The sequence below is a fragment of the Gopherus evgoodei genome, chromosome 4 (assembly GCF_007399415.2).
Source record: "Gopherus evgoodei ecotype Sinaloan lineage chromosome 4, rGopEvg1_v1.p, whole genome shotgun sequence".
NCBI classification, from domain to species: domain Eukaryota; kingdom Metazoa; phylum Chordata; order Testudines; family Testudinidae; genus Gopherus; species Gopherus evgoodei.
The window spans coordinates 105,539,989-105,551,363 of NC_044325.1; positions in this window are offsets into that span (position 1 = coordinate 105,539,989).

Sequence of the window (11,375 nt, forward strand, 5' to 3'; positions counted from 1 at the left end):
AGATACAGGAGGTCAGACTGGATGATCTGGTGATCCCTTCTGGCCTTAAACTTTATGACGCCTGCTAAGCAGCCAAATAAGTGCCAAACAAATAGAAATGACCTACCATTAGCCATACTTTTTTTCATTATTAGTTAAGTAGAACAGGCACATTCATGATATCAACAGGGAGTTCTACACCCTGATTCAGCAAGGTTCTTAAACTCATGCACAGCTTAAGCACATGAGTGGTTTCACTGATGTCAACAGAACTAATCATGTGCTTAAAGTTACACTTGCGCCCAAATACCTTGCTGAACTGGGGCCCTTGTCAAAAAAGCCCCGATCCTGCAAACACTTATCCCTGGGTGTAGCCTAGGGTTGCCAAGTGTTCAGTTTTTGCCCAGAAAGCTGGGTCGAAAAGTACCCTGGTGGCTCTGGTCAGCACTGCTGACCAGGCAGTTAAACGTCCAGTTGGCAGTGCAGCAGGGCTAAAGCAGACTCCTTGCCTGCCCTGCGTCCACGCAGATTCCAGAAGCAGCTGGCATGTCTGGCTCCTAGGTACAGGTGCAGCCAGGGGGGCTCTGCCTGCTGCTCTCGCCTGAGGGCTGGCTCTGCTGCTCCCATTGGCTGGAAACCGTAGCCAATGGGAGCTCTAGAGGTGGTGCCTGCGGGAGCAGACAGCATGCAGAGCCCCCTGTCCCCTCTGCCTACGAGCCAGACATGCTGACCACTTCCGGGAGCTGTGCAGAGCCAGGGCAGGCAGGGAGCCTGCTTTAGCCTTGCTGAGTCATGGACAGGGAGCTGCCTGGCCCTGAGGTAATCGCTACCCATCTGGAACCCCCTTCTTGATCTCCCTCCTGCACCCCAACCGCCTGCCCCAGCCTAGAGCTCCCTCCTGCACCCCAAGCCCCTCCTCCCTGGCCTTACCCCAGAGCCCACACCGCCTTCTGCCTCCCAACCCCCTGCCCCAGTCCTGAGCCCCCTCCTGCACTCCGAACCCCTAGGCCCTAACCCAGAGCCCCCTTGTGAACCCTAAACCCCTCATCTCTGGCCCCACCCCAGAACCCACACCCCGTCCCATACCCCAACTCCCTGCACCAGTCCAGTGAAAGTGGGGGAGAGCAAGTGACAGGGGGAGGGGGCATGGAGTGAACAGGGGGCAGGACCTCAGAAGGAGCAGGGCGGGGGGGCCTCGGGAAGGGGCAGGACAGGGGCTGGGTCAAGGGTGTTCAGTTTTATGCAATTAGAAAGTTGACAACCCTAGCCTAGCCCCTTTGCCTTCAGTGGAACTACTTGTTTGCACATGCATAAAAGTTTTCAGGATTGTGGCCTAATAAAGTGGTAGAAGAGAAAACCAACAGATACAATATTAAGTGTGAAATTAAATTCCAACAAGAGTGTTTGTAAGAGATCTCACCTGAAGCCACCATATCTTTGCTGGTGGAAGCAGGTCTCCCACAGAATTCTAACAATTTTTGCACATCATAATAGTCTTGAATATAGCGAAGCATGATCAGTGACTTACAGCTCAGCTACTTGGAAAGCAGAGGTTTCAGCACAAACATTACCACATCAGATTTGCACCTTTTCAGTAATGACTTACAAGCCAGAGAAGCAAACTAGTAAACTCTTGGCTCCCCATGTATTAGAAACAGTAAGTTTTAGCATAGCAGCACTGGCTGGCAGAGAACTAGGAATATATACTGCACCCTCATCACAAATAGTTCAGCAGTGGTGCTCCCCTGTTCTGCAGAGCTCTGAGCAGTACTGTGTACCAGAAAGGGTGTATCAATCCCACTGTTATGTATGAAGAGGTATACAGCATTGGACCCACATCCCCAGAGTCCATTAGACAGTGAAGCCGAGGAATTGAGTTTGTTGTTTTTACTTATCTGATGATGATACAGACTTTTTGGACCATATTTTCATGCTAACATTGGCACTAGGCTTCTTACACTTAGCAGTTCCTAAAAATACTGCCTGGTTTGTTGGAAATCATGGTTTGGGCAATATCAGTTTCATGCCATGTGTTCAATCAACTTTCTTTATAAATATACTGTATATGCTCATTCATTAGCCCATCGTTTATAAGCTGACCCCCTAAAATGGATAGGTAAAATAGCAAAAACTGTATGACCCTTTCATGAGCTGACCCTATATTTCAGGGGTTGGAAAACTTTGGCTCCCAGCCCATCAAGGTAAGCCACTGGCAGGTTGGGACATTCTGTTTATTTGGAGCATCTGCAGGCATGGAGCCCCTCAGCTCCTTGTGGCCATAGTTCACCATTCCCAGCCAATGGGAGCTGCGGGAAGAGAGGGACTCCATGCCTGCAGATGCTTCAGGTAAACAAAATGACCATGGAATCATTGAATTGAATATCTAATACATTGAGCTGAAAATCATCAAATTTTGGTGTAGACTTGTTTATAAACTGACCCTTGCTCTTTGATGCCTCATTTTTTTACCAAAAATATTTGGCTTATGAACAAGTATATACAGTATTTTCTCTTGGAAAAGTAAACATCAGTTCCTAGCCCATAAAAATATTTATAAAAATAAAATTGTTGTATCTACAAGTTTCCAGCCCATTCTTCCTTGACAACCCTCTTCCTGTTAAATCACCCTTTCTAGATAATTGAGCGATGATGTGTTTAATCATTCTTTTTGGGGAAAAAATTCTATCAGAAATAAAATCAATATTTAATGTGGCCTGTAACATTTTGTTACATTGTTAACATTGCATTGTTTGTCAGAGTTTAGATTTGTTAACCTTCCAGGCACCCTGCAAAGCCTTTTGTCACAGAGAGAACACCACCCAAGCACCCCTGCCAGCCAGAGTTTATGCTACAGCACTCTGCCTCAGTTTCCCTTTTTGGACACCTCAAGAACTCCACATCACAGTCCAGAAGATAATTAAAACACTCCAATTTGTTTAGTTGTTATACACATTAGCCCTCCAGGCCTCTACCCCAGTTCAGTGTACCTCTTCTCAGCCCTCCTTTCTAGAACTGGGTCACAGTTCAACCTTCCCCGCTCCAGTCAGGAGTATGGCCCTCTAAGATCAACCTCAGTTCAATCTCTCCTCCCCTTCCCCTTAAGTAGGGAGTTCCTAGCCCTCCTTCTCAGAGCAGGATCTCATTTCCTTTATTCTCTGCTCTCTTTTGCCCTTCTACCTTATAAGAAACTTGATTAGGTCACCTGATTTACTGGTCACATGACCTTCATTGTCCCCATCTGTAGAGGTGAGTTAAGCTTGTTACAGGTGGATTAAGGCCCAACTCCCCTTAAGGGGCCAGCCATCCTGTGACACCAATCTTTTGTCAAGCTGTTGAGGAGGAAGTGGGTATAGAATTAGAATGGCTAAGTTAATAAGAAACCATTCTGTAGTATTTTGTGTATTTTAACCTAAGGGATAGGTGACCAGGACATAGCATGAGCACCTATCACAGTTGCACTTTTGTCCCCGCTTAAATATTCTTAGTATTAAAACTGTGGCTCTGATCTTGCAGCTGATAGTGCCCAGGCAGACTGCAGCACCTGTGCACAGCCACATTTAAACCAAACAGAGCTGTACGGCAGCCGTCATCTAACCAGCAACTATCAACTGTGCTCCCCAGAGGAAGTCCAGGGTACTCACCTTAACACACTGAAAACTGCCTTCACCAAACAAGGACACTCCACCAGAGAAATACATTGCATCATGGAATCGGCCACCCAAATACCCCAAGAAAACCTGCTTCAGCACAAAAATAAACTGCCTTCCGACTGCATACCTGTAGTTGTCACCTACCACCCCACACTGGAACCCGTACGGGGTATCATTAAACAATTACAACCCATGCTTGATGGGCACCACATCCTGAAAGAAATCTTTCCCAAGCCCCCTCTTCTGGCCTTCACCCCTCAGCCTCTCCAAACTCATCATCAGAAGCAAGCTCCCCACAGACCAGGAAACACCAATTCAAAGCAGCACCAGACCCTGCCAGAACAACAGATGCAAAACCTGCAGACATATCTCCACTGCTGCAGTGATCAACACTCCCCCATAACACACCTTCCAAAATCCTACACATGCCTATTACCACTTGTGGTTTAGGTCATCCAGTGCACTTAATGCCCCAATAACAACTACGTGGGTGAAACCAGACAACCACTACTCTCTTGAATGAGCTCCCACAGGAGAATGATACAAGATAGAAATACCATCTAATCTGTGGATGAACATTTTTCATAAACCAATCACTCTATATTTGACCTCTCAGTCCTTATTCTCAAAGGAAATCTGCACAACGCTTTCTAAAGATGAGCCTGGGAGTTAAATTCATAACTTTTCTAGACACTAAAAATCATGAACTGATCATGGATTCTGGATTTATGGCTTAGTCCAACAAGCTATAAGCCACTAACGCACACACCTCACCGTCTTTTTTTCTCTCTCTCCCTTCCTTTCCCCACTACAACTGAAGAGGTATTAACAGGCTGCTTCACCTTGAATGGTTCCTTGAAATACATGTTAGCTACTTGTGCTAAGCAATGTTCCACCTTATATTTAGCTGTGACACTAAGTATATTTCCCAGACCTGAAGAAGAGCTCTTCAAAAGCATGTCTCTGTCCCCAACAGAAATTGGTCCAATAAAAGGCTACAACTACACCGAATACAATGATTTATTATGGGTACGGACAGGAGCTGCTTATGATGACTCATAGCAATGCACAGTGCTGTCTCTCCAGTAAAAAATAAAGTCTATCACAAAATAATTCATCTTGCATTTCATTTTAAATCTCTCCTACACAAGTGTCAGTGTGTGTCATGATTCATAATACTGCAGAAACAGCACGAGGTGGCATTTGTTAGTTTGATGTTTTAAATGGATGATTTCTCTTCTTCTGTGGGAACTTGTCTGACTTTAGCTCTAGTCCCTAAAGCACCCTGGCGAACTTTACTCAGAGCTCATCTTCACCAGATGAATAACAAGACCCACAATGTTTAGGGAAATACAGTACTCTCTGCAGAGTTCAACAGGAACAGGAGTGGGCCATAAGTAGTAATAAACCACTGCTAGAAATGACAGGCTTTTGCAATTTTGGTGATAGGAGGAGAGAGGAAGAAATGTGACATACATTTTTGTTTTTGAAATATCAGTGCAACTAATGTGGCATTAGGCAGGGGCAGCAGGTTATATGGGCTCAAGGTGCTCGAGCACCAGGAATATTCAAGGCTGAGGGATGTGCTCCACCAATATATGGAGCTGGGTTTCTCCCCTGGCCTTGCCTGGAGCGGGCCCTCCCCCACCTCGGAGCTTCCCTGCCTGAAAGAAAAGAGCTGGTGCCTCTCTCCCTTGCTTGTCCTGCTTCTGCCTAAGGCTATTGAGATCAGCCGCTGGCAGTCTCTTGGAGCACCAGGGGAGAGGAAGAGGGAGAGAGGAGGCGGCGGGGGGAGGCACGCTCGTGCTTGGGAGCTCTCTCCCCCACCCCCTGGCACCCACATGGAGGAGACACCAAAGGAACTTCCAGCCAGGAAATGGACATCTGGGGTGGACCTCACTCACCTGAGCAGCTGCTGGGGCTTCGGTGAGGTTTGACCCTGTGATTCACCCCCTCGCCCCGCAGCCCCAACTCCTGCACAATGCTGGACAAGGGGCATCCCCATCCCTAGTGAGACAAGGGTGAGGGGCAGCAGGCTCAGCAGGGGAGGAAGGAAGCCACATATGCTCGCAGTTCTCTCCTACACTGTGAACCCCTCATCCCCAGCCCCACCCCAGAGCCCTCACTTGAAGGGAAAAAGGTGCAACTTAAATTTGGTGGTCAGTTTGGAGTATCATTGTGTTTAGCACAATACTTGATTATTTTACACCCTTAAAAGTATACAGGTGTTACAAAGTGGGAATGTTCTTAATGTTTTCTCTGAATACTGTGTGGGTGCCTCAGTTTCCCCTATGCATTTCTCAAGGATCTAGATGGTGGGATAAGGGTGATTGTTGTAGCCCTCTAGACTGCCAGTGTGATGCTGTCTGCACAGAGAATGGCCGAAACCCTGTCTCCGGGCAACTGATGGCCTGGGCCACTCTCCTGCAAGGTGCCGACTGAAGGTGTTGGAGAACAAAGAGATCAGGTGGCTTCCTAAGGCCTGAAAAAGAGACAAAGGCCAGAGGAGACAGTGTTAGTGCCTGTGCGGAGTTCTGGGAAGTGCATGGTGTGGAAGTGGATGCTGGGATGCTTTGGAACTACTCCATAGAAAGCCAGTCAGGACTGTGGGGGAGCCTCCTCTCTCTGAGCATACTGTCTCCACGGCAAGAAGCTTACACCTTCCTGGGTCTGACCTCGGAGCATTCAGCATGCCCTTCCACACCGTGCACTTTCCGCAGCGAGTGTGCCCAGGCAGGTCCTGGGGCAACCAGAGGTCTCTGCACCCCAACTCTGCAGTCAGACGTGACTCAGCCAGCCGGTAAAACAGAAGGTTTATTAGACGACAGGATCACAGTGTGAAAAACAGAGCTTGTAGGTACAGAAAACAGGACCCCTCAGTCAGGTCCATCTTGGAGGGTGGGGAACCTAGACCCAAGTTCTGGGCCTCTCCCCATTTCCCCAGCCAGCTCCAAACTGACACTCCCTCCGTTAGCCTTTGTGTCTCTTCTGGACAAGGAGGCCACCTGCTTTCTTTGTCTCCAACACCTTCAGTTGGCACCTTGCAGGGGAAAGTGAGGCACCCACACAGTATTCAGAGAAAACATTAAGAACATTCCCACTTTGTAAAAACAGGTGCAACAAAATATAATACCATATATTGAAGCAGGCAAGTGCTGCTTCTGACTTTCCACTTTTAATTGACCTTTGTAATATTATGGTACCGACGCATTGTAGCTTCATTTCATATGTGCTTACAGGGCGTGAGCGGGCGGGGGGGAACCACCATTTTCAGCACCACCAAAAATTATACAAACCCGCTGACTATGCCCTTAGGAAGCCTAACCCTAGGGCGGGAAGCCCTACCCATAGGAACCCTAAACCTAGCTCCAAGTGCCCTACCCATAGGAACTCTAACCCTAGCTCTAAGTGCACTACACTTAGGAACCCTAACCGTAGGCGGGAAGTCCGACCCATGGGAACCCTAAACCTAGCTCTAAGTGCCCTACCCTTAGGAACCCTAACCCTAGGGCAGGAACCTCTACCTATAGGAACCCTAACTCTAGTTAAAAGTGTCCTCCCCTTACAAACCTAACCCTAGGGCGGGAAATCCTACTGATAGTTACCCTAACCCTAGCTGCAAGTGCCCTACACTTAGGAGACCTAACCCTAGGAAGCGAATCCCTACCCAAAGGAACCCTAAACCTAGCTCCAAGTGCCCTGTCCATGGGAACCCTAACCCAAGAGCAGGGAGCCCTACGCATACGAACCCTAACACTAGCTACAAGTGCCCTACCCTTAGGAACCCTAACCCTAGGGCAGGGCACCCTACCCATAGGAACCCTAACCCTAGCTCCAAGTTCCCTTCCATTGGAAACCTAACCTTAGGACGGGAAGTCCTACACATGGGAACTCTAATCATAGTTTCAAATGTCCTACCCTTAGGAACCCTAACCCTAGGCAGGAAACTCTACACATAAGAACCCTAACCCTAGCTCCAAGTGACCAACCCTTAGCAACGCTAATCCTAGAACGCGAATCCCTACGCATAGAAACCCTAACCCTAGCTCCAAGTGCCCTATCCATAGGAACCCTAACCCTAGGGCGGTGCGCCATACCCAAAGGAACCCTAATCTGAGCTCCAAGAGCCCTATCCTTAGGAACCCTAACCCTAGGGCAGGGTGCCATAACCATAGGAACACTAACCCTAGCTTCAGGTGCCCCACCCGTAGGAACTCTAACCCTAGGGCTGGAAGTCCTGTCCATAGGAACCCTAACCCTTGCTCCAAGTGCCTTAACCTTAGGAACCCTAACCCTAGATCCAAGTATCCTACCCTTAGGAAACCTACCCCTAGCTCCAAGTGCCCTTCCCTTAGAAACCTAAACTTAGGGCAGGAAATCCTACCCATGGGAACCCTACCCCTAGCTCCAAGTGCCCTACCCTTAGGAAGCCTAACCCTAGGGCGGGAAGCCCTACCCATAGAAACCCTATCCCTATCTTCAAGTGCCCTACCCATAGGAACCCTAACTCAAGGGCGGTGTTCTGTACCAAGGGAACCCTAACCCTAGCTCCAAGTGCTCTACCCAAACGAACCCTAACCGTAGCTCCAAGTTCCCTTCCCTTAGAAACCTTACCCTAGAGAGGAAAGTCTTACCCATTGGAACCCTAACCCTAGCTCCAAGTGCCCTACCTTTAGGAACACTAACCCTAGAATGCGAATCCCTACCCATAGGAATCCTAACCCTAGGGAGGGAACCTCTACACACAGGAATCCTAACCCTAGCTCCAAATGACCCACCCTTAGGAACCCTAACTCTAGCTCCAAGAGCCATACCCTTAGGAACCCTAACCCTAGGGCAGGGTGCCATAACCATAGGAATCCTAACCCTAGCTCCATGTGCCCTACCCTTAGGAACCCTAACCCTAGGGCTGGAAGTCCTACCTATAGGAACCCTAACTCTTGCTCCAAGTGCCTTAAACTTAGAAATCCTAACCCTAGATCCAAGTGTCCTATCCTTAGGAATCCTAACCCTAACTCCAAGTGCCCTACCCTTAGGAACCCTAACCCTAGGACGGGGAGCCCTACCCATAGTAACTCTAACCCTATCTCCAAGTGACCTACCCATAGGAACCCTAACCCTAACTCCAAGTGCCCTCCCCTTAGAAACCTAAACCTAGGGCGGGAAATCCTACCCATGGGAACCCTAACCCTAGCTACAAGTGCCCTACCCTTAGGAACCTTAACCCTAGGGCAGGAACCCCTACGAATAGGAACTCTAACCCTAGCTCCAAGTGCCCTATCCTTAGGAACGCTAACACTAGGGAGGGAAGCCCTACCCAAAGTAACCCTAACCCTAGCTCCAAGTGCCCTAGCCACAGAAACTCTAACCCTGGCTCCATGTGCCCTGCCCATAGGAACCCTAATCCAACGGCAAGAACCCCTACCCATAGGAACTCTAACCCAACTCCAAGTGCCCTACCCTTAGGATCCCTAACCCTAAGGCGAGGCGCCCTACCCATAGGAACCCTAACCCTAGCACCAAACACCCTACCCTTCAGAACCCTAACCCTAGCTCCAAGTGCCCTACCCTTATGAACCTTAACCCTAGGGTGGGAAGCTCTACCTATAGGAATCCTAACTCTAGCTCCAAGTTCCCTACCATTAGGAACCCTAACCCTAGCTCCAAGTGCCCTACCCATAGGAACCTTTACCCTAGGGCGGGGTACCCTCCCCTTAGAAATATTAATCATAAGTCGGGAAGCCCTAACCATAGGAACCCTAGCCCTTGCTCCTAGTCGCTTACCCTTAGAAACCCTAAAACTAGTGCGGGAAGTCCCACCCATAGGAACCCTAACCCTAGGGCAGGATGTCCTACATATAGGAACCCTAACCCTAGCTCGAAGTGCCCTACCCATGGGAAGACTAACCCTAGCTCCAAGTGCCCTCCCTGAGGAACCCTAAGCCTCGCTACCCATGGGAACCCTAACTCTGACCTCAAGTGCCCTACTCATAGGAACCGTAACTCTAGGGCGCGAAGTCCTACCCATAAGAACCCTAACCCTGACTCCAAGTGCCCTACCCTTAGGAACCCTGACCCTAGCTCCAAGTGCCCTACCCTTAGAAACCCTAACCCTAGCTCCAATGCCCTTTCCTTAGAAACCAAACCCTAGGGCGGGAATTCCTACCCATGGAAACTCTAACCCTAGCTCCAAATGCCCAACCCTAAGGAACCATAACCCTAGGGCAGGAACCCCTCTGCATAGGAACCCTAACCCTAGATCCAAGTGCCCTACCCTTAGGAACACTAAACCTAGGATGCAAATCCCTACCCATAGGAACTCTAAACCTATCTCAAAGTACCCTACCCTTAGGATCACTAACCCTAAGGAGGGAAGCCCTACTCATTGGAACCCTAACCCTAGCTCCAGGTGCCCTGCCCATAGGAACACTAACCCTGGGGTGGGGAGCCCTACCCATAGGAATCCTAATCCTAGGGCGTGGCGTCCTACCCACAGGAACTCAAACCCTATGTCCAAGTGCCCTACACTTAGGAACCTTAATCCTAGCTCCAAGTGCCCTACCCTTAGGAACTCTAACCCTAGGCAAGGGTGCCCTAAACCTAGGAACCCTAACCCTAAGTCCAGGTGCCCTATCCTTAGGAACCCTAAACCTAGGGCTGAAAGTCCTACCCATAGGAACCCTAACCCTAGATCCAAGTGCATTAACTTTAAGAACCCCAACACTAGCTCCAAGTGCCATACCCTTAGGAACCCTAACCCTAGGGCAGGAATCCCTACCCATATGATCCATAACCCTAGCTCCAAGTGCCCTACCCTTAGGAACCCTAACCCTAGAGCGAGTAGCCCTATCCATAGGAACCCTAACCCTAGCTCCAAGTGCTCTACTCTTAGGAAACCTAACCCTAGGGCAGGAAGCCTACCCATAGGAACCCTAACCCTTCCTCCAACTCCTCTACCCGTAGGAACCCTAACCCTAGCTCCAAGTGTCCTATACATAGGAAGACTAACCCTAGCTCCAAGTGCCCCACCCTTAGGAATCCAAACCCTAGAGCGGGAAGCCATACTTAAAGGAACCCTAACCATAGCTCCAAGTGCCCTAACCTTAGGAACCCTAATCCTAGGGCAGTAAGCCCTACCCATAGGAACCCTAACCCTAGCTTCAAGTGCCCTGCCCTTAGGAACCCTATGCCTAGCTCCAAGTGCTCTACCCTTTGGAACCCTAACCCTAGGGCGGGAAGTCCTACCTATAGGAACGCAAATCCTAGCTCCAAGTGCCCTACCCTTAGCAACCCTAACCCTAGATTCAAGTGCCCTACCCACGGGAACCCTAACCCTAGGGTGGGGTGCCCTCCCCTGAGAAACACCAACCCTAGGTCAGGAAACCCTAACCATAGGAACCCTAGCCCTCACTCCTAGTCGCTTACCCTTAGGAACCCTAACCCTAGGGCGGGAAGAACTACCCATAGGAGCCCTAACCCTAGTTCCAAGTGCGCTACCTATAGGTACCCTATCCCTAGCTCCAAGTGCCCTACCTGTAGGAACCCTAACCCTAGCTCCAAGTGCCATTCCCTTATTAACTTAACCATAGGGTGGGAAGTCCTACCCAAGGGAACCTTAACCTAGCTCCAAGTGCCCTATCCATAGGAACCTTGAGCCTAGCTCCAAGTGCCCTACCCATAGGAACCCTGACCCTAGCTCCAAGTGCCCTACCCATAGGAACCTTAACGCCAGGGTGGGAAGCCCTA